Source organism: Carassius gibelio, chromosome A4 (genome assembly GCF_023724105.1).
Source record: "Carassius gibelio isolate Cgi1373 ecotype wild population from Czech Republic chromosome A4, carGib1.2-hapl.c, whole genome shotgun sequence".
NCBI classification, from domain to species: domain Eukaryota; kingdom Metazoa; phylum Chordata; class Actinopteri; order Cypriniformes; family Cyprinidae; genus Carassius; species Carassius gibelio.
In genome coordinates this window covers 33,796,310-33,821,878 of record NC_068374.1, presented here as the reverse complement: position 1 = coordinate 33,821,878, position 25,569 = coordinate 33,796,310, and the positions used below count along the sequence as shown (strand labels likewise).

The 25,569-nt window shown below is 33.9% G+C and overlaps 1 protein-coding gene and 1 long non-coding RNA gene across 3 annotated transcripts in view; both read left to right on the top strand.

The window, feature by feature from the left end:
• LOC127978812 (metabotropic glutamate receptor 8) overlaps positions 1-25,569 on the top strand; it is a 149,518-nt gene that overhangs the window by 9,617 nt on the left and 114,332 nt on the right. The gene's annotated exons all lie outside the window — the stretch shown is intronic.
• LOC127978904 (uncharacterized) lies at positions 9,731-11,085 on the top strand. Its single transcript, XR_008158668.1, has 2 exons — positions 9,731-9,781; positions 10,234-11,085. It is a non-coding gene; the product is annotated as an uncharacterized LOC127978904 (long non-coding RNA).

Below are 25,569 nucleotides of genomic sequence, written 5' to 3'. Positions count from 1 at the left end.
TAGTATTCAGTATTTAATTTTTTTCTCCTTTTTGTATATGAAATTATATATTTTTTGATTTTCCTTATTGTTTACGTATTTGAATGATTTATTCTACTCCTAAAACAGGTGTTAAAGATGAATATATTTAAAACATTTATTTGTATAGTTTTAGCTTGTTTTTTTCATATTTGATTGTTTTATTTTACTTTTAAAAAGTAGCATGTATATGAAGAAAAAAAATCATGTTTTTTTTTAAATATATAACAGCGGTCAAACATTTATAAATAAAAAATAGGCTTTTTTTGGTGGTCTATTTCTTGCAGTGTCGTGATTGGTCAATATCATAAAATCTGATTCGTTCTTATTCTGTGATTGGTTGATTGCAAGTTTGAAGCTAATTGAAATTCATTTTCTCAGTTTAACATGATAATTTTACAGTGAAATCCACAAATTTAGCTTTTCCATATTATAGGTTGTACAATCCTCCATTTCTTTCTCAGTATGGACAATATATATATATATATATATATATATATATATATATATATATATATATATAAATAAATATATTACAATGTTGAGCAATAGATACAAGAATAAAATGCTTGCACACACACAAAAAACAAACACATGCATTACTCAGTTGAAGTGCTGCTATTTTAGTCGCCATTGTTTGTACTTGGATGTCCATTTGTAGCAGTGAATCTGGAGCACTCTGGAGTGTGTTGTGACTGCTAGCGTAGCGTCTGAGCTGCCCACAGTAAAGCCCACTGGGACGAAGCAGATGAGTGTGAAATCTGGTGCCTGACTGAAAATGACTCGGTGATGGAGAGTGAAGGAAGCTGCTTCTTCATGTCCTCAAGAGACTGCTGGTAAACAACACCTCTCCCATTGACAGAGTGGTGATTTGTAGATGGAATAGGCTGGACCGTGCTCTTATTTTTGCTTTATAGGTCAGGCTAAACTTCACAGTGTGCGGGATTGAAATCCGTGTGCATCCTTTAGCAGGCGTATAACTTTTTTGTGCTGTAAATGTTTAATTGCTTTTCTTGCTGTTGTGGGATTTTGGGTGATTTACAGCAGCGCTCGTATCGAGTCGTGTGGCCGAGCAGTTTAGGATTTGGGCCGGTGTACGATCCTCATCTCGACTTGCTTTTTGCCTTATTAATTTTTTTTTTGCTGGGATGAGTTATTTTTGCAGGCCAAAAGCCTGAAAGGAGTATTTAGCACTTCTGGTTCCATCATCCTAAAGTCTGTGCTGAAAACAAGCTCAAGATATTTTCACATTTTATTCTACAAAAAAAAAAAAAAAAAAAAAAATCAGTGTGTTTTCACTTTTGTTTTGAAAAAGGTGATTGCTAACAAGTTGTCCGCTTGGAATTTTAAGCTTCTGTCTGCATTCCGAGCCGTTTTCAGATCTTGAGCTTCAAAGTTTTTGCATTAAATTCGACTGTGTAGATAGAACCTTTTTGTTTTTTAAATAAAAAGTCCAAAAATAAACATAAACATAATGTATAAAATTGTATACGGTAAATGTATGAACATTCTTAAAACAAGATACATTTATTAAAGAAGCAAAATTACTTAAGATAAAGTCTTTTTTTATAATAATAATAATGATATCAAAGTTATTAAGTTATTAATTGTGCCAGTTTATTTTTCAAAGAACCCAAAAATATATTTGGGTTAGAAAAATAAACTTAATACAGATGGAAGCAAGTTTATTTAATTTATTTTACTCCATTGGCAGATATTTGTTATTGTCTTAATCATAAAGCTTAATTTCAGTTTTTTTTTGTTTATATACATATGTATATATATATATATATATATATGTATATATATATATATATATATATATATATATATATATATATATATATATATATATATATATATATATATATATATATATATATAAATAATAGTTTTGTATTTGTGTCATTTATTTTTATATCAATTTTTATTTCACTTTTAATGTCAAGTTAAACAACATTTTTGTTAACTAAATTAACCCTGGGTTTATAAAAATTTCAGGTTCATAAGGCGACCTCATTTGTGAAGATTATCATGACAGCCGAAACGTGTATGAATCATAAACTTTAATTGGTCGAATCCACAACCCAATTCTATGTTGTTGTTTTTTTTTGATGCGAACTTCTAAAAATACGTCATCACTGCAGCACTTTTCTCCTTTTTACCTCCTCTCAGCTTCACCTGAATGCTAATGTGTGTCTGCTGCTCATTCTCTTTCGTCCTCCGTCTCTCTGTCAGCTTCGTCCGGGTGTTTAGGTGACAGCGACAGGCGTTTGTGTCACCTGACGGTCCGTGCCGTCTCGCTCTGATCAGGATTGGAGGAGGTGTCAGCCACCGGGAAAGCCTTGCACACTTTATTAGACCAGTGATATTATTAATAAAAGACACCGTCGACCACCTCCTCTGAGATTTGCTGTTGTAGATTCAGTGCTGGAGTCCCTCAGGAGGCTTTCAGTGTCTAATTAAGGCATGAAATGTTCACTGGAAGTGCCAATGTGCATTACAGATCTACAGACGTCTTTCTCTCTGACACAGGAGTGAGCTGAGCTCGTCAGCCGAGAAGCGATGGTTTTTACAGTTCAAGTGCAGGACTGTGTTTATTTCATGAATGTGAGTTCTGCACCTTTGTTTTATGAATTACTAACAGTTCATCTTCAGGAAACTGTGCCATCTGTGTCACAATGAATGTTATATGAGTATACCGAACTTAACAGTGTTATTTTAGTAATATTTATGTGCTTTTGTCATATTTATGAATATTTTGAGTACGCTTTTATTTTCAGGTTTCTTTTTTACTTTACTTTTTAAAGCTTTTAATTTCATCTGTAGTAATTTTAGTACTCAAAGTTGTATTTTGAGTTCGGTGCCATGACAAATTCACATTTATTTGTATAGCACTTTTCACGATACATATCATTTCAAAGAAGCATCACAGAATATTAACGCTTCTGCATCAGAATTTTGACACGTGCATTTTATTATAATTTTTAAATATTTCTATTTAGCTGTATTTCTTTTTTTTTTTTTTTTAGCACGTTTGTCCACTGGCCAAAATGTTAACCAATCAAACGCTCTCTAGAATGAAAATGTCCCTCTCCTGTGAACACCACCTGCCTCTGATTAGCAAACCATGCTTCTGTGACTACAGACTATTGATCTTTCCACAAGTGTCCGGACACTTCTTGTTCTTTGTTTTAGGGCTTTGAGGATATTTGACCTGCTTTTTCTTCACTCAGAAATATATTAATGAGAACATATAATTCCAAAATGCTGAGAGTCGATGCTTACTGCAGCTGGATATCATGTCATTCGCTAATGTGTAGAAGGGGTGAAGAAAACTCAAACAGACTGCTTTAATCGTGCAACTCAGAGCTACAGGACACGGAGAAGAAAGGGAAGGTAGGAATATTTAATCTGCTTCTCCCTGGTACCATGTAATTTTAATAGCACTTCCTTTCGGAGTATCTGAGTGAATTATTCATGCACAGGGACGAGATGAGAGTTTGTCACAGGAGGAGGAGGAAGAAGTGTGCGGGTGTGTTTTATTTGCAGTTTGATGGAGGCACATAATCTCCATTCACTTGACCACTTGCGTCACCCCTTGACTTTAATTTGCACATTTCCCAAGGTGCCCGGTACCCACCGCAGCATTTCAGCTCCACTTGAGCACATACACAATCCTGAAGAAGAAAAAAATGGAATGGAATTGCAGGGCTGAAATGTCTTTTTGTTTTTCTGTGTTTTCCTGTTTTGCCATATAAGGGCAAAGGATGAGGATGGCCCACCCAATCAGAGCTGCCGGATTTTTAGTATTCTACTCGATTCTAACTCAAACCCTAAGTAAAAGGTTTAAAGATAAAGACTGAAAGAGGTGTTGGAAGTGTAATGGTAGAGATGTTAAAATCACGAAAGCCTTATTTATGGCCCACGTTTTGCTTCTGATGATATATATATATATATATATATATATATATATATATATATATATATATATATATATATATATATATATATATATATATATGAACAGTGGTTATAGAAAATAATTACCCAGCTTAATATTAAAAGTCAGATTTTGTTGCTTTTCTGTTTCATCATCACTGCATCACTTTATAATTTGGGAATAAAAGAAATGGCATTTTTAGAACAGTGCTGGATAGAGAGCAGTGTGGCTGTTTTATCAATACTGCATGCTTTCCCATCAGCCTCATATTTGGCCCTGTAATTAGAGCTCAGACGGCTCGGAAAGACTCTCGTCTACTAGTTTTAATTAGAGTTTGCTTTCACATGGATCCGGAGGTTGTTGAGGTGCTTCTGGCAGTTAATGAGAGATGGAGGGTAGTTCTAGTGAATGGGTGAAGCACACTGCCTTATGCGTATGTAACTAGCTGCATGTGCAAAAACATTGTCCTTATATCATCTAGAGTTTGTTTATCAAGCTAAAAGAGCTAGTGGAAGCCATGCTGCTTTCTTTATAGCATAGCTGTTTTCCAAGTACCATAGCTTTCCAGTAGTAGGTCTATTTTTTTTATCAAGTAAAGGTGTGAACATTGCTTTTTTGTGCATTGTATTGTATTTCTATTGTATTTTTTTTAAATTGCATTATTTAGTTAAATAAACAAGCTGAAGCTGTAATCACATGCTAGCTTTGGTGAGTCAATTTAGCGAGTCATTTTGTTCAAATAGTTTGTTTCAATGACCGAAAAGCCGAAGTAATATTTAGCTAGCTGTTTATCTCTAGACTTGTGCATATTTAATAGTGTGTGCTAGCTAAGGCAACCAATGCAATTCTATTTGCTCGTGCAGTATACAAAATAATTGCTATTGGAGTTACTAGTGAAGCTCACTTATAAAAAAAAAAGCAAATCACAGAATTTTGGAATAGAATTTTGTTTTACAAATAAGATGCAAGTAACACGCGGAATTAAACATGCATTTTTGAAGTAGAAAACCTGAAATGGTATTTTCTTGTAAAGCATACCCCAGTAATCTTTATTTTTTTACCATTTCTGTTTGGTTTTATTAGTAACTTTTTAGTTTGTAGCATAACAGGCGAGTTTCAAATAGGATTTGTTTGAGAAAACCAGCTTTCTCCAATAAACTTCCAATGAAATGTTTGCCGTCACAATAGAAATTATTAGTTAATTTTCACAAATAAGTACATAAAATGGCAAGTAACACTTGATTTAAACCTGACATTTTCAAGTCATTTTTAAGTTGTACGTTTCACAAGAAAATACACTTCCAGTCTTTCTACTTCAAAATTTAATGTATAATTCAATATTGCTTGCATTCCTTTGTAATTATTTGTGAAATATACTAAATATACAAAAAAAAAGTAAAAACAATTTTTGTATATTGTCTACTGTGTAAAATGTATTTGTTTTTTACATCTTAGATTTGTTTCAATGTTTCATTTTGATTAAATTTTTATCCTCATCTGTATTTCACTGTAATTCATGATTACACACTGCATTCGAGACGATATTGTTTTATCGTTGCTGCTGCAATATCCCAACTAATAACATATGCATGCAAATCTCCTTCTCGCTTTCAATTTTCTCAGCTCGAGTCTTGCCGTGAAGAAGACACAGTGACGCTTCATGATAAAACTCCCTTTAATAAGAGACCTCTCCCTGTCACACATAATTACCTGAAGGCCATTTTTCACCAGCCGCCACTCTATTAGCAATTTGTTTAACCGAGAAATCAAGCATCCATAAATCAAACCCGTGGCAAGCTGAGAAGTAAAGGGACACCTGTGATTGTCCTCGGCCTCTGCTGTTGGCTCTCGATGACTTTTTGTGTTTGCTAATTGACTTATTAATTCAGTACGATGACCAGCAGCTTCTTAGCTCATACAGTATGGTCAGTATAGAACTGCACATGATTTCACAAATACTTTTTAACCATTATGTATCTGAATTCTGAACATGCGCACGATACGTGGGAATGTCCTGTGTGAAAAAAGTGCTTTTGTCTTCAAAGATGACGTCTTTTGAAGATTGCTGGAAAAGAGGCTTTGGTAATCTCTCTTTAAGGATGTTGCAACTTCCTCTCTGCAGGGACGTGAGCTCAGACCAGAAATACGTACAATAATTCGCTCTGGGTTGGATCGTCTTCAGCAGAATTTAGAGGAGCTTCCAACAAAGGGAAGGTTAGAAATCCCCGGCCAGCTTTTAGACAGGGAATCGTGAAGAAACCTCCAAGAGAATGAATGTTTTATATGCAAAAATGGTCTTGAAATATGTTGCATATTATGCATAAAATCCATCAACATTGCAGAAACCATTGATGAGTGCATATAAATAGTCCGAGGCACTTAGGAAGTGCCATATAGCTTGTGAATGAGGTGATCTGACCTTTTGACCTCTCACAGGCCTCTCGGGGACAGGTGCCTGAATGTTGTTCACTGCTGACAATGGGGCATGAAAAAACACTGTTTCTCTTTAAGGGAGAAGTCTAATTAAAAATAATAAATCAGATTGATCACGTGCTTGTGCATCATTCACAGCTGAACTGACAATGCCCTTAAAATTTCAGACGAGTTCCTGAATTTGAACTGATTTTTAGTTATGAAAACTTGTTTTCACCAAACTGAAAAAGGCGATTGTGGGTTACATCTTGCAACTCAGACTTTTATAAACTCAGAATTGCGAGATGTAAATTCAGAGTCTGTCAAGGCAAAATCAATGCCAACGGATGCTAAATAGACAGATCATTAGTATTTGGCTCTTAGACTGACAGTTTCTGATGACCTTTCCTCATGGGTTACACAATGCTGAATAATTAGTCAGTGACAGACAGAGAGAGAACCGCAGCTTGACAGTATTTAAACCATTTAGTGTTTGTTTTTTTCAGCATGCACCGATCGCACACAGACTTAGTGTCCTCTGCTACTCTATCTCCATCTCTCGCTTCACTCAATCTCTTGTTAGTGGTGGTGTGAACAGTGTGCATTGGCTTGTGGTTGGCTGCCTGCCACGACGGCTGCTCTTATATCAGTTATCAGCGTAAATGTTTTGCCTTCAGTATGATAAACTTGAAATCCCACTCGATCCTATTCACAGTATAAGCTTCACGTACTGAATATAACTAGACTCGGGTTGTCTCAGAGTAAAACATCAATTCATTGTTGGTGTCTTTTAGACATGATATTACTCTCTCTTACTTTGAATTATATATATATATATATATATATATATATATATATATATATATATATATACACACACACACACACATAAACATTCTTGTTTTTTTTACATTTATTTTGGATTTTTACTACTACTCTCTTCCAGATTTCTTTATATTACACTTTTTTTGTGTGTGTTATCCGATTTATATTTGTCAGAAAATATTCATTTTAAAATATATTTTTCATTTAATGTTTATTTATTTGTGACTATTTGATTCATATTTATTATATATATTTTTTTATTTGATATTTATATTTGTCTAAATTAACAGTTTTAAATACATTATTTTCTCAATGACTTGTTTTACTTTTACTTAATTTATATATTTATTCTTTGCAAAAAATACGAATAGTTGAAAATACAACTATTGCTCTGTGAAAGCTATGAATTCATGCACAGTTGCCATAAAATTTATATTAAAAAAAATTAAAATCAGATCAGCAAATCAGATCTTTGACGCAATTAAAGTTGCTACTGTACCTTAAAGTCTATATTTAAACAATAAAAATTATACGATCAATAAATCATTGCAACACTCGTTTTTCCATTACATTAATCAGAATTTACCCATTTCAATACAATATTCAACTAGACAAGGTTTAAATATGCAGCAATTTAATGCAGCAATTTTTCAGGTGGACATTTTTCATCCTTTACATGCTAATGACCTTTTTATCTGACATGTATCTCTTGTTGTTCGTCTGGATGAGTCTGCGGCGCTCTCGACTGCAACCCTGTTGAATAGGTGCATCAGAAAGGCAGACTTTTCCCAGCATGCTTCTCTGTTGTCTATGGTGAGGGTACTGGACGGGGGCATTACTTTGAGTGCACAGTAATAGTTTTAAGCTCATAGTAATTGGGTGTGTATTGAGGTCCTGGTGGGAGGGATGCTTTGAGTACTGCCCCCAAGAGTGACGGCCGTTCAGCAGAAGTCACGGCACGCAGGTGCGGCTCTATAAATCCCATTTTCATTTCTGTAATGACATGTTGTGACGGCGCGCTGCATTCTCCTGAACTCACACCGTAAATTTCCTCACCTCACCACCCTCATGCTGTACAGAGAGAGAGCGGAAGCATTTTTCTTTTAATGTTTACCCCGTTTAACCACTCACATGTTTTCTCACGTTGTGCCATGTCGAGGTTTGTGTGTTTGTTTGATTTAGTAGTTCACTAAAAGACCCCCATTGTGCTCGTGTGTCACAGGAGGTTTCTTTTTATCGTGTGGACACCGTGTGTGCTCATTTACAGTATCCTCTAGCATATATACTGTAGTTTGAGTCTGTAAAAATGTCAGTTGTCATCTTTTAATTACACTCATGTTATTCCAAACTAGTGATCAACCGATATATATCGACAAGGGTGCTATATTGGACAATATTTGACATTTTTCAAATATCGGCATCGGCCAATACGTCTTTCTGCTTGGCCGATGTGTTCGAGGCGGGACTTTTATTTTGACGGCACTGGGAACGGCTGTGCCGGAGCACACAGTGCTCACACTCTCTCTCGTTTGCTGTCATCGTTAACAGTTCTGTCTTATGATAGAAGTATGTCTAATAATCAGATTGAACGGTTAAACCAGGAAATTAATGTATACAGAAAGTATTATAATGATTGCTTTCATATTATTAGTAATAGAAATGCAAACATTATATTTTCTCCTTCACACTCAGCATTAAGAAAATATGCATTTATATAATTTAAACAAATCTTTGAATGACTAATGAACATTTAATTTCACAAACTTTGCAAACTTAGTTGTGAGATACTCCAGCTGTGAGATCTTGAAGTGTGTATGTGTATCCAGCATGATCACGTGTTCTCTGTGTGACGGTCAGTCCGTGTGAACTGTAAACTCATGATTTTAAATGATGATGCGCTTTATGTATTTGCCTACTGTCATAATCATGTCATTTTCTCATTTTGTGCTGTATGTAAAATGTACCCTGGCTTTATTTAAAAAATATGATTCTCTATGCGCAAACGTCTCAGAATACTGAGTGCCCTGTTCGTTACACATTTATTTTTTAATCCATTGTCAAATGATTTTACATTTCTTAAATATGAAAAGAAAAGAAAAAGAATTGTATCGGCTTTATATCAGCCACACTGTTTTCCAGAATATCAGCATCCAACAACAACAACAACAACAACAAAAAACATTTCGGTTGGCCACTACACCAAACCTGTTTGAAGTTTCTACCGATGCAACACAAAATATTTGAAAAAAGCTGCTTATTTTCATACGTTACAAAACTAAATCAGATGGCTATCAAGCTCAATAAATTCAAATCATAAAGAAAGAATTTACAAATGCATAAAAACCAATGATGTTTCACATCAAACCTAAGTTTTCAAAGTGTCTAAATGACATTGGTGAGATTATTTATTTCAGTCAAATGTTTTTTAATATTTTTATCTGATAGATTTGTCAGATTTGTGTGTGATTTAATCTCTGCTTACAGTTACAGTTGCTGGTATGTTGTTGTTTTTTACTGCTCGTCACCAACCATTGAACATTTTGCCAAACATCTCCTTTTGTGATCCAGAGAAGAAAGAGTCAGGTTGGGAAGTTTGGAGTATATTATTATTTATTTTTGTGTGAACTGTTCCTTTCACAGTACAGTTAGTACATAATAATGCAAATTAAACCACTGTTCTTGAACTTCAACTTCCAATAGTGTGTAATTCATTTGATTTAGCTTTTGTGTTTGATTAAGAATTTGAATTCTATGAATATGGAAGGCCTTCAGTACGAGTTTATAAACACGAATTATGGTGCATAAGTCAGACATTTACGGTCCTCCCTTTTTTTGGTGCTTTCATGTTGCGGTCCCCATTCACTTTAAGAGTATGGAAAAGGACATCATGAACGATTTCAAAGCATCTCCTTCTGTGATCCACAGACGAAAGAGTCAGGTTGGAAAGGCGATAACACAGTTTTCATTTTTGAGGAAACTACAGTTGTAGTGTATTTCTAATAGTGTGAAATTATCTTTTGTGTCCTTCCGTTTAGCATGCAAACTATAGAAGGTCTTCAGGATGAGTTTAAAGCAGGCCATCTACCTCTGTTTCCCGACTGTTGTTCTCCCGTATCATGCCATCCGACAGCCCTTACATCAAGCAGGATTCCCTTGGCAGTGTATCCTATCAGCGTGCAGAACTAATTGTGCCCCCCAGGATAAATCTCCAGCCTGCACTTCACACGGAGATACTAATGATTCGCTCTTGTTTGTGACCAGATAAGTGCACTATTAGAAGAAAGTATTAATCTTGCGACTGGGGAGCGGATAAGATCTCTTCCGCCTCCCAGGGGAGACGTCTCAGCGTGGGCATGTGCCATTTTTCTCGAGCGTGTGTGGGAAGGAGCGAGTGGGAGGTGGATGAGCCCCCAAAGGACTCCCGTGTAGCGGAGGTGACAGCTTTTTTTTCATGTATAAAACCTGAAATTACCCATCTGCTGTTTGCCCAAGACTCTCACACTCCTCTGTCAGAGCACCTGCTAATCAAAATCTGCAGTCGCAGCGAAAAGATAAAGACCTGCTTGGCGCCCACTCCCATAGCTGTCTCTCTTTCCATTGTCCGTGAGCTTGCAGCTGCGTGCCTTCATGCAATAATGAAATGTTGCGATGCATGCATTTTCAGCGTGTAGGTGTTGTGCATTAAATCTCATATTTAGATGGCTGACATATGTGGACATGGAGCTGTTTGGCACCCTAGAGCGAGGCGATTAACCTTGCATCTCTTCTAATGTTATCTCTGCAGGAGCGTGTGGGGCATGCACAATATAGTGTGCATTTAAACTTCATCTGACTACATCAAATCCTGCATGTAGGAATCCAAATAAAGAGTGGTTTGAGTTGTGCAATGACTTTTTTCTTTTTTACCAGTTTGCAATGCACAGAAAATGTATTTGCGATTGCACACTGCAGAGTTTTCCTTAATGGAATAGTTCACCAAAAAATGAACATTTCCTGAGAATGTTCTCACCCTCAGGCCGTACGAGATGGAAATGACATTTTGTGTTTGTTTCTTCATCCACACCACTCCATCTGTTAACATCTTGGGAAGTGTAAAGCTGCGTGTTTGTAAGAAACAAATCCATCATGAAGATGTTTTAACTTTAAATCTGTTCAAAATACGAATCCAGAATCCATGAATCAGGAGAAAAATCTGCACCGTCTACAACCCTAAGCAGTCCAAAGCAAATATGTTATCATGGTATTTTGCCCGGAAGCAATGGTTTGAAGTTGAAAATGTCTTAATGATTAACTTGTTTTACAAACACACAGCTTTTTGCATCACATTAACTGATGGACTTAAGTGGTGTGGATTACTTTTGGATTACTGTGATGTTTATATCAGCTGTTTGGACTCTCATTCTGACGGCACCCATTCACTGCAGATGATTCATTGCTGAGGAAGTAATGGAATGCAAAATCTTCTCCAAAAAACAAACAAACTCCTCTACGTCTTGGATGGTCTGAGGGAGAGTTAATCTTCAGCAAATTTTCACTTTTGAGTGAACTATTCCTGGTGGTATTGTGCACAATTGATCAATTCACATTATTCCTAATAATAAATTCCTGAAAAAATTTCCAGCTGATGTCATCAGTCCCTTTCATATTTTTTTTAACCACCTGACACTTTTCACTATCCAATCAGCTCCCAATGGAGAAGATCAAGTCATATCCTCATTTGTTTTCTTCTTTTTCTTGTTGAAAATCCCATTATTGTTCAAAATGCCTTTCCCACTGCCAGCATTTTCCTAAGCAGATGTTTTTGAGCTGTGAGATGATTTTGAGAGGCTGACATTTTGACAGGACAAGCAGGATATCATCAGAAACAGTTTAATGAGGACAAGTAGGAAAATGAAATCAGAGAAATCATGATGCTCAAAATGACAATTGTAGAAAAAATGGTGATATTTACAGGGATTTTGAGTAGTGTGTCAGTTAAAGAAATTATGATGGAAGCTAAATGGTATTGGTCATAATTCAGTTGTAATTGTGAATGACTCTACAGTTAATTTTGAATGCATTTCATGGAAAATTGAGCTTCAGAAAGTACTAATTTAGCTGATTTATGATTTACAGTAGGTGACAGGCTTGCACTACCAAACTGCATTCCCATCTTTCTCCAAGGCAGCACCGAAATTACAAAATACAAAGATCACAGAGCATCGCCTAATGTACCTTGTGCTTCATTTTGTTCCATTAGCCCTAAGAAAGCTTGTCAATAAGTGAAAAGGAGAAATATGAAAGGTGGTTTGCTTGCGCTTTTGCTTCTTCAGCAGGGGAACCAAGTGTTATAAAAGATTTATTTTTGCATAACGGATGTCATCTCTCTCATGTCTTCCATCTCCTGGGTTCTTATGACTTGTTAATTGGCAAAGTGTTAAGCTCAGCTGGCGCACGCTTGCGATTAAATATCGATGTGCTGTGAACATGTTTATAAACTAGGATTTGATCATGTCACTTTACTGTGGCTGAAACCTTTGAACTGAATATTTAAAAGTGCAACATAAAGTGGTAAAATGTATGTTTTGAATGCATTGTAAATCACTGTGGATAAAAGCATGTAGGAAAACAGGAATATAAACATGCATTTTAGGTAATGCTTTTTGAAGGCAATGCGTTTTTATAATTTCCGTATTGAATCCTAGTTATTTTGCATTTATTTTTATTTTACACAATTTGATTTTAAAAACAAAATGTCTCTTTTTGGACATGATCATTTGACAACAGTGTAGTGTATTACGGTTTAAATTGTGTATTGCTGTGTACTAAAAAGTGTTTTTACATACAGTACAAGTGTTCAGTGTATTTATTAGTTAATTACTATTCATAAAAAGCATAAATAGAGGTCTTTTATTTGAATCAGTCAAAATGACAGTCAGCTATCACAAGTGACTTGTTTTATAACTTAAGAATTCAAATGAATTCTCATTAAGAATGTATTGGCTGGAAACAAATTAGTAAATGCTTCAAGTGTTAAATTGAGTGAAATATTCATGACAGATGCTGCACTTGAATGTACAGTAAGTGTAGATGTGACATCTCTGTTGTCTTATTTTAACACATCACACTCATGACCGTACAGTGATAAAGAAATTTGTAATAAGAGGAAGGGAGTGTGAGAGAATGAGCTGAAGCATTAAAGCGAGTGTTTCAGCGGGTTTCTGTATGAAAGAAGAGTGTGTTTGTGTGAATGAAATGTGCTGTAACCACACTGTATCCACGGGGAAACTTGTTTGCTTTCACTTAAGGATCTGTTTGCCATTTTTTCCATTAAACTCTTTTTGAGGAATTTAAATGGACACAAACGAGACCATTTTTGACTGGTAGTGTAGTTTAGATTTGTTCATGATGTAAGTTGAGACCTCATACTTTTCACATGTTGAGCACAGTTTGAGAATTCTTTTGAAATCTTCAAGGAGACAAAGTTATAAAGGCGAAAAGAAGGATTTATATATTTTTGTTTACTACAGGTACTTTGGTTAAGCGTGCTTGAGTTCATATGGATATAGCAACGTTTGCAATATTGGCAAATCCAGACTCATCAGACACTGAGACAGAATTATGAGATAAAGAAAAAATTCTAAAATACTTCATTTCAATTATGCGAAACGTAAAAATTATACAATACTTGGTCAAATTTAGAAATTATGAGACACTAGGTCATAATTGAGAGATACTGAGGCAAAATTATGAGGTTTAAATTATGAAATCTGGCGTAATTATGAGATCAAAAGTACAAATTTATGAGATACTTGATCGTAATTATGAGATAAAAAGTAGAAATTATGAGATACTAGGAAATTAATATGGGATAAAAACTAGAAATTGAGATGCTAAGTCATGATTACAAGAAAATCTATATCATGATATAAAAAAAAAAAAAAAAAAACGTTAAAATGACCAAAACCTCAAAATGATGGCATCATGAAAATTTTGACTTTGATCTCATAATTGTGAGACAGTATCTCATAATCTTTATTTATTATGATTTACCAAAACACACTCTTGGTTTCCATACATTTCTTATTTTGATTTGGAGGTGTGTTTTAACCTCTAAATACCGAACTTACAGTCATTTGGTGTTTTGAGAGTGGATGAAACTACAGCAAATGAGATCATGCTTAATAGTCCTGAGATCATGCATAAATGTAATCATTATCATAAGTGCCATAACCTTAATTTAATGATCTCATGCGGCATAACATCTGCTCTGCTTTGATGATGGTCTCCATGATTAAAGTCAAACCGAAGATGTGAGTGGGTGCGTGATTCCTTCTACCTTCGGCGGCTGGTAAAGTGATGGAAATCAAACCAAATGGAGTGTGAACGAAGTGTGTGGGTCGCTTGTCATAACCATCGGTCTGTCAAAGTAACCCGTTCACCTCAGGCAAAGCCACCTTCATCCTCAAAGCAAACCAGAGGGCGAGAGATCGTACGCTTAGCCAATTTAGTTTTGATTTATCCATTTCTTCAGGTCATATTACTCACTTGGTTTCAGAGTCAAGTGGGTTAACTAAGATCTCTGCTGGTGAGGTTGTTCACTAGCTGGTCGAGCGCAGATGCGTGTGTTTGTGTATCCCAGAATCACAGTGGTGTCTGAATCGTCTGGACCTCTGCACCCCGGCAGACGCGACTCATTTGAAATGTTTTTGTGAGGTCGGCAAGGTGTGAGCTGCAGAACTGGAGGCACTAATGCTTGAAATTCATTTTCTGAGAGCAAGAAAAGTGCCTCTCACCCACCCCGCAACTCTTCAAATGATGCCTTTGCTCCTGCAACCATGAAATTTTCTGACAATAGCAATTTTTGGGCAAATTTCTTATGCTGCTCGCCTAATAAAACAATGCCTGTGTGTTAAACGCAGAAGAATAGATGTCTTTTGTGCATCTCCAGGAAATTCATTTTCATTATTTGGTGGTGTTATTCTTTGTAGATTTTCTTCTGTGTTGCATGTACAGATTGTTCATCTCTGCAAGCGTTTTTTTATTTATTTTTTGTCTGCATTTAGGTTTGGTTGACCTGTTGATGTGCTGTATCTTCTCACAGTGGCTGTTTTAAGATGTTGCGACTTGAGATGGAAAGATAACTTGTGTTTCTTAGTACACTGCCAGTCAAAAGATGAGTGTAAGATTTTTTTTTATTTTTATTAATACTTTTATTTAGAAAGGACACATTAAATTGATGAAAAGTGACAAAGTTACAAAACTTTTCAATTAAAAGCTGTTCTTTTGAACTTTAACAAAGAATCCTGAAAAATATTTGACACTTCACAATTCAGCCTTACATAAGTCAATAAATAAAAATAAAATGCGTTTAAGAAATATTCAAATGAAAATGTTAAATATTATTATCGTTTTTCCTGTATTATTGTTCAAAGAAACGCAGTCTTAGTAAACATTAGACTTTTCAAAAACATAAAACATTATTATAGAAATGTTTTATCGTAACCTTCTACTATGACAAGAAACATTTTGTAATTTGAAAATATTTATGTGTATTTATAAGTATTGTTTAATAATAATTATAGTATGAATTGTTTACTTATTTGTAAAAAAAAATAAAAAAAATAAAATAAAAAATAAAAAAATATATATATCACATTTTGGGACCATACTGGATTTAGTTCCAGCAATATATAAAGATATTCCGTCTAAAAAACATTGTGAAATAATTCCAATATTTCATCCGAGGTATACTTGTCAATGTAAACTTGATATTTAATGGCTGGTTACATCAAGTTCTTTCAATAAACAACCTACAGACTGTTACAACAAAGAAATTGTCCTTTTCATGGTGAAGTCAGCGTCGATATTAATAAGCTGTTTCTCCTATGCCTGTGATCGTGTAGTGACGCATGCGAACAGCGTGAGGAAGCGTAGCATGTGTTTGTGTGGGAAGGTGGCAGAAGAGCGGTGTTTCACTGTCTGTTGTGTGTCTGTAACTGTACGTGCTGGTCCTCTGTGTTAGCGCGTGCGTATAAAGGTGAATGCCACTGCTAAATAACTGTGAACAGATGCTTAATTACGGGTAATTACATTACGCCTGTCATAAGAAAAGTGGAGACTGTGCTTTCGTTCATTAGGAATATCAAGGTCAAAGAATAGTGTTCATTATTAATTTAGTTTTGGATAAGACCCACCCACTTGTACTTGAGTCCTGACTGACATGTAAAGCGACCAATCACAGGTCATTATGTTTCTGCATGCTTTAAGATCTTAAATGTCCTTATAGTAGTTGACTGGGATTGACTATCTAGCCTTTTTGAAAACTCATTGTATGCTATATGCATAAAGTGGAAGGGATGCTTGACTTCTCTCGCTAAAAATCTTGTTTTTTTTGTGAATAAGTGTGGATGTGATTCTACTAAACACCAGCTGAGTGTTTCTGACCTCGGTGGGTGATAAATGCATAATTAAGTAAATAATAAATGCTTTCTAGTAAATCACTTAACTTTAGACTGCACTCCGACTGTTTCACCAGGTATTATGTGTTGCATTATCACAGTTGATTCATTGTGTTATCTGCGGGAATGCTGCTTCGCTTTGATCAATTTAACCATCAATATGGAATTATGTATATTGATATGAAATTATCTTTAATACTAAATAAATATTAGCAGTTTGTCATATATTGATTGTGAGGGCAAACATTCCCATCAGACTGAATTAATTTAAATGTGCATTTTACCTGTAATTAAATGTGCAGAGGAAGGTCTGATGAGTGACTCCCAATGCATCTCACATTCTCTCTGAATTACTTAATATTCACAGCTGTTTTTATAGCTTCTTTATGTGTGTTAGTAGAAGAAAATGCCATTTTTGGGGTGCTTGAAGTGCAATTTAAAAAAAAAAATATATTAATAAAAAACAAAAAAACTTTTTGGCTTTATAAAGCTCTCTCACACATTCTCTCTCGCTCTCTATCCACATTAAAATATGAAAAATTTATAATACGATAAAATAAAAATATATGAAATATATATATATATATATATATATATATATATATATATATATATATATATATATATATATATATATATATATATATATATATATATATATATATATATATATATATATATAGTGTGTGTGTGTGTATATAGGCATATATTACATGTTATATTTTATACACTGTACATTTATATACATTTTATATACACACACTTTATATTTTTTGTTAATTTCACTTATAGTAAAGTTTGTGTAATTTTCTTTTATCTTTAATTTATATCTAGATTTTATTTGTTTGTTTTGTTATTTTACTACATCAAAATAAATTAAATGAACTAGCTGGAATTAAAAAAGGGTCATTTTCTTTTCAGTTTCATTTTATTCCAGTTTATTTTATTTCAAATAACAAAAATTGTTTTATGGTTTAAGTATATAGCTGCTGACAAAATGCCTAACAACTTATTTTTAGGAAGTCTAATTATAAAAAAAATTGCTATATTATATTCTAAAATTATATAATATATATTTTTTCTGATTTTCACTAAACTACATGCTCATTTTATGACAGATTTTTTTTTAACCATACATTCAACCACAATTATCTAAAACCGAGGAAGGACAGAAAACACTCAAACCTGCATGTAAGCCATTGATTTCCTCTAGCAGACTAGTTCTGGAGAGCTTTACCCGTCTAAAACGACACAAAATCATATCACTCCCTTATTAGGGAGCTTCCCCGTGTATCTTGCAGTTCTTTCTACGTTCACACTCTCTGACCTTCAAAGCTAACGGAGATACCGGGATCTCAAAGTGCCAGGGGCAAAGATCGACCATGGAAGAGGAAGAATGAGAGGAAGAGAAGGAGAAGAGAGTTTAAAGAGCAATACTATCAAGGGTACTTGTGAAATGATTAACCCCGGAGGGGGCAGGAGCACAATCCTTCTCCATCGGCTGCTCCCATTAAATACAGGGGCTGATGGGAAAAGACGCCTGTTGGCATTCAGGAATATGTATCAGGAATCCATACAGTTTGTGTGCATAAAAAAATCCCTGTAGTAACTTCAAGTGCATTTTCTGGCAATGCAACAGAAGGAATTGTTTTTAAGTAACATTTAAGCTTTAGTTCTGCTTAAATGATTCAATTCAGTGTTTGTATAGTGGTTTTCTACCATATATATAACTCCAGAGCAGCTTTACAAAGAATATTTCCTCATCCTCAGGCTGGCACAAATTTAAACTCATTTATACGTGCATATAAAAAAGGTAATTTAATCTAGACACACAGTATTCATGGTAATATGACTAATTAGTTTGCTTAATTGATTTTGCTGTTTAAAACGACTAGATAATGAAATGCATGGTCATGATGCATCTTGCTGTCAACACATCAGCACATAATGAAACATCGTATCTGCAGTAAAGACATTAGAAATGTGCTTGAAATATTATGCAAATTAGATGCAAAAAAGATCATATGCATATGCTGGTCATTTGTTGACCAGGAACAGTGAATTACTCTAGGTAAAGGATTTTCAGCGATGTGAAAAAATGTGCATTATATATTATAGACCGCACACCTCAAACCATATTTAAATAAAGTTTTCCATCTAACAAAAAATAAGTGTGCTGGTGAACTGGATGTGAGATGTCTGATGTGCCGTATACATCAGCATCAGGACTGTGTGTGTTTATGTACAGGGACTGTTGAACCCAATGTGAAAAAAGCTCAAAATATCAAGCGCTCATATCACATGCGACAGCGCTGGCTGAAGATGAAATGCATCCTTTTACACTTCAAACACGCGCTTTGAAGTATTTCCCGCATATTTTTTCTGTTTGTGCAAATTTGTCTGTGTGCATTTCTATTTCTTCTGTGTGTTGGATGCATGGAATGTGAGGATATCTGTATGGAGTTGATGCTTCTCAACTTGCTGGGCAAAATAGTAGGGATGTTTCAGGAGATGTAATGAAAATGAAGTCCAGAAGGCCTGCAGGCGCAGAACTGGTCTGATCTCTAATAAAATCAGATCCGATGACATTACCAGGAAATATTGCTTTGATTTTTAACGGCCTTTCCTTCATTTTGGAATCCTGGAATTTTTTTCATTCCCTTTCCCTTAGTGCTTCTTATCTGGTTATCAAAGTGAACATCAGCTTTCTTGTACTTTCACCAGATCATTTCATCTCTGCCGCACAGCATCTAATGTCTGCCTCTGGACACAACTGTAATAGTCTGAATAGATTAGTTTTATATATATATATATATATGTATGTATATGTATGTATATGTATGTGGGTCAAAGACGTTAAGATGTCCGCATCAAGAAAAATGTACAAAAGTGATTTTGTGTCCATAGAAAGCACATTAAATGTAAGTAAAATGTCTACTTTTAAGGTTTTAAATAAGTTTTTGGAGAATAAAATGTCAAAATTTGGTTGAAATAATGTTACATTGTCATTCAGTGTAACACAATATTTATGCAAAAATTCAAACAACAAGCTTATTCTGACGCGTACTTATTAAAATATCTAAATGAATAATGGAGCATACTAAATTTTATTGTGTTTTAAATTAGTACAAAAATCTTACTCACAAATGGGCAAAACCTAGGATAGTGGCAAATGTTAAAAATGTAAAATTACAACTCATTGGTATTTGGGGTGAAAGTAATTAGTCTTTTAATATGTCAAAAATAGATTTTTGTGTTAAATATGCCTGACAAGATTGTTACACTGAATGACATTTTACTGGGTGTCTTCTGTAAATCAGGGGAAAATGTATGGTATTTATGTTTTGCTCAGAAAAACAAAAACAAAATTGCAATTAAATAAAACTGAAAACTTTTTACATTTTTTTTGGACTACAACAGTTTAAAGCAGTATTACACTTTTCTTTTATGGTTAAACACTTTTTCGTCTTTGACCCATGTATGTATGTATGTATGTATGTGTGTGTGTGTGTGTGTGTGTGTATATGTATATATAATAATAATAATGACAATAGTTATAGTTATTAATAGTGAGGTACAATGTGAGGTTCAAAATAGATTTGGTTTTGGGAAAAATAAACATTAAAAATGCCAGAAAGGAAGATAATGAAGTTTATTCCCAAAAATGTATTAATACATTAATTATTATTATCATCATCATCATCATCATCATCATTATTACTATTATTATTTGTAATAGTAGTACTAGTAGTAGTAGTTTTGGTCAGGTACCATTATCCAGTATGAAAATCTTTAGACAAAATAAAAAAAGATTAATAAAAAAAAATAAAAAAAAGTTAGTCAACAATCTGTTACAAATGACTTTTTTTTTGTAATTGCTTTATTCATTTTGTTTTGGAACATTAATCACATTACTCTAAATTCAAAAATTATTTTCTAAATTAAATAATAACACAAATTATAATAAAAAAGTTTCATTATTTATGACTAAACAAATTGTTCTCAAGTACGTCAGTCACTTCATTATACATGGAAATGTAGCGCTTTTGCATTTCTTCTGCTGTTTAATGCATTTAAAAAAAATGTCAAAGCATAGCTTCAGTTTTACTTCATAACTAGTTTTACTTTAACATTCCTATCTATAAGTGTGATTAATTCAATTAAATGTCCCTATACAGCCTATTTGTACATCAAGCAAGCAAATGTCACATCACTATTAAACTCTCTGTGTGAATGCATGCATGTGCTTCAACTAAAAGAAGACTGCAACATAGACACAGATTGCAATGATGTTGATGTTTGGTGTAAGTAGTTCATTGTGTGTAGCTTCTATACAGTAATAGATACCGCAGCCTGCGCTTATGGTGGTTTAGTTCAGACCACGTGCTGTAGTACAGTCCTGAAGAGGCTGTGCATGGGTTAAAGGACTGCTCGTCTGGTGAAGGTGAGAGTGTGTGATGACACTGTCCAGAACTCTGTGACTCACAGCGGTTCCCCGTCAGCCCGCGGCCTCCTGATTTATGAGTTTGGAGAACCACAAATAATCTCCCTGACACCCAGAAACCCTTCTGTCATATAATGTATCTCCTGCTCATCTTTCATCACTTTTCCAGCCTTTGTTATTGGTGGAAAGCAGATATATATGACTTAAAGAAATACTGCCATCGTTAATCTGTGATGTTGTGTCCAAAAATACTGCAGTATCGGATGATTCCCCTTTAAATTGTTTCTGAAGTTTGAGTGGTGTTTATTTGTGCAAACACATTTTGATCGATTATATTTTCTCATATTTTCACGAAAAAAAGGGAGTAATCTGTCGAGAAGTAGTAGTACACTTTCTCATACTCGCTATAAAAAGATGTTTTCAGCAGTGCTGTTATCTAGAAATGTAATTAATTAGATTTCTATTCTAACTACTCTATTTAAGAAGTATAACATTATTAATTAATAATTACTTTCTAAATCACATATCAACATCGACCAGTTTAACAATACAACATGAAACTGATCTTTCAGTTCTATCAAATAAATCATATAAAAGTTTAAAGGGAGGTTACGTTAAAAAACTTTACAATTTTAAATTAATCCAACGATTCTTTACATAGAATTACAGTATTATTTGTAATTACGTCACAAGTAATTAAATTATAGAAAAATTAAGAGTAATTCCTAGTAATGTATTACACCCAACATTGGTCTGGACACTTAACCACATGCTATTTTCAATTAAATTGTCATTTAGTATAGTTTAAATTTACTTTAAATGCATTTATTTGAACTTGAGTGCTTTTTGACCCACTTAAGTAGGTCTTTTTTATGTAATTTCATAACTTTTTCTGTTTCTTGTACTGACTAAAAACTAAAATACAATCTAATGTCATTTGTAGTGAATCTGCCATTTAGTATTTAAAAATATATGAACTTTAATTGTGATTTCAAATAACAGTACAGCAAAATTATAATCAAGTACTTCACATGTGCTTACGGACAAAAGATTATTAAAACAATAATGATTTATAATGTACTTTGAAGTAAAACCTTTAATTTGAAGTGTATATTTAAGTGTGTTAAGAAACAGTCATGAAAGAGTGTGTCTAAGTACACTTAAGTGGTCTTTTATTTCATTAATATTACATTAACTGCAAGTTACATTTTGATTTAGAGTATACTGTAGGACATTTATCAACAGTATTTTAATACAGTTAATATTGTAATCGAGTATTTTACATGTTAGTCAACACATCAAAATAAGTGTATGTCTTTAAAGCATGACAAAAGATTAAAACACTGATTTAAATGTACTTTAAATGTGCAAATGAATTTTAACCTTTCAATCTGACATATTACAAAGTGCAATTTTTAAAAGCGTGTTAAAGTCATGAAAGGGAAGTTGTGGCCTGGTGGTTAGAGAGTTTGTTTCCTAACCCTAGGGTTGTGGGTTCGAGTCTAATAGTGGTGCCCACTGTTTTTTCACAAGAAATGACTATGTGTAAATATAGATGAGTATTATTATTATATTAGACTTTTCACGTCTACATGAATTCCCCGTTCAGGAAATGACAAAATGTGAACAAATGTGTTTCTAAATGTGGATGTGTAACGGTGTGGTCTGTTGGGCTCGTGTCGCACTGGACAGGGCGCTGACACTTTAGGCGTTTCCCCGGCTGGCTCTGTTCCTCCCGGCTCCACACGAGCTGATTCATGGCCAGGATGTGACTGGGCTTCCCTCCGGCGGGGCAGAAGGTTGGGGAGGGTCTGTCCAGGGCTGTGTTCCCTCACGCCTGCTCCAGCAGGACCAGAGCCGTCCCAGAATCCTCTCTGCTCTCACCGCAACAGATGGAGGCGTCTCACGGTCTCTGTTTAATATAAAATATGCATCATTTATTCTCATAATTTATTCAAACTATTACATAAATCTATTGATCTATCATTCTGTCATTTTATTTTTAACATTCCATCTACCTTTCTATTGTTCTATCATTTTATTTTATGTTCTTTGTATCTTTCTATGATTGTTTATATCATTGTAATCCATCGTTCTATAATTTTTCTGTTGTTCTGTCCATCGTTCTACTGTTCATTCTATCGTTCTGTTGTCCCATCCATCCATCCTTTCTATTGTTTTATCATTCTTTCTATCATTAGATCTTTCTTTAATTGTATCTGTTGTTGTTTTTCTATTGGTATTTTGTTCTATCATTCTGTTGCTCTATCATTCTATCTATCTTTTATTTTTTTCTGGCATTCTATCTGTCATTCTAGCTAATGTTTTTTTCTGTTCTTCTTTCTATCATTCTTTCTATCAATATCCATCTTTGAATGATCCATCCATCCATCCATCCATCTATTTATCTATTTCGATCTCTCTAGCTATCTCTCTATCTATCTCTCTCTCTCTCTATCTATCTTTCTGACTATTTCTATCTATCTATCTATCTATCTATCTATCTATCTATCTATCTATCTATCTATCTATCTATCTATCTATCTATTTCGATCTCTCTAGCTATCTCTCTATCTATCTCTCTTTCTATCTATCTATCTGACTATTTAGATCTCTATCTATCTATCTATCTATCTATCTATCTATCTATCTATCTATCTATCTATCTATCTATCTATCTATCTATCTATCTATCTATCTATCTATCTATTTCGATCTCTCTAGCTATCTCTCTATCTATCTATCTCTCTATCTATCTATCTGACTATTTAGATCTATCTATCTATCTATCTATCTATCTATCTATCTATCTATCTATCTATCTATCTATCTATCTATCTATCTATCTATCTATCTATCTATTTCGATCTCTCTAGCTATCTCTCTATCTATCTCTCTTTCTATCTATCTGACTATTTAGATCTCTCTATCTCTCTATCTATCTATCTATCTATCTATCTATCTATCTATCTATCTATCTATCTCTCTATCTATCTATCTGACTATTTCGATCTATCTATCTATCTATCTATCTATCTATCTGACTATTTCTATCTATCTATCTATCTATCTATCTATCTATCTATCTATCTATCTATCTATCTATCTATCTATCTGACTATTTCGATCTATCTATCTGACTATTTCTATCTATCTATCTATCTATCTGACTATTTCTATCTATCTATCTATCTATCTATCTATCTATCTATCTATCTATCTATCTATCTATCTATCTATCTATCTATCTATCTATCTATCTATCTATCTATATCTCTCTATCTATCTCTCTATCTATCTATCTATCTATTTATCTATCTATCTGACTATCTATCTGACTATTTCTATCTATCTATCTATCTATCTATCTATCTATCTATCTATCTATCTATCTATCTATCTATCTATCTATCTATCTATCTATATCTCTCTATCTATCTATCTATCTATATCTCTCTATCTATCTCTCTATCTCTCTATCTATCTATCTATCTATCTATCTATCTATCTGACTATCTATCTGACTATTTCTATCTATCTATCTATCTATCTATCTATGATTATCTGTCTGTTCATTTTATTCTATTCTGTTATATTCTGTTCATTCTATTCTATTCTATTCTGTTCTGTTCTATTCTCCTCTCTCATCCCGTCTGTCTGTTGTTATTGTATCTAGTGTTTGTGTTGGGACGTTTTGTCTCTCGGCTGTAGCTGTGGGCCTTTGCCGTCTTGCATTTTTAATAAGTGACACCAAACAGGAAGTCTCGCCGCTGAATCAGTGTGTGACACATGAGAAAGTGATGAAAAGAGAATGATGAAGAGCAGAGATGAAAGATGGAAGGGCTGTAGTTATAATTCATCTTTTCTGAGATTTCCTCTCGTTTAGAGACTGAACTTCAGACCAAAGGATGTCTTTGATCCCCGCGGCTCTCGCATTAAGTTATGCTGTAGTTTCCCCATGGACAGATGGAGAGAGACCAGCGGAATTGACATGCTAATGTCACAGTCTGTCTCAAACCGTTTCATTTCACAGGAAATGATGCACCTGTAATAGCTCTGTCAGCGCGGCCTGATGTTATTTTCGTTTGTCAGGAACCTCGTCTGGGTGAATCCAACCAAAGTACGTCAGCTCATATTTCACCTCACAATCAACAGAAAAAAGCAGAATATTTTTTCTATATCATTTTTTTTAAACAATACGTTTTTTTAAGCTATTTTGTGACAATTTTCACGCATTTAGATTCTCATTACCGTTTTGTGACCAGATAGTTTTTTTTTACATTTATTATTCTCATAATATATATATTTTTTGTACTGTTGAAAAAATGGAAACGTAGAAATATAAGAATTGTACCTTTTAAATATATATATATATATATATATATATATATATATATATATATATATATATATATATATATATATATATATATATACTGTAATACAATGATTTAAAATAATTTAAAGCAGCATGACCATGGAGATGT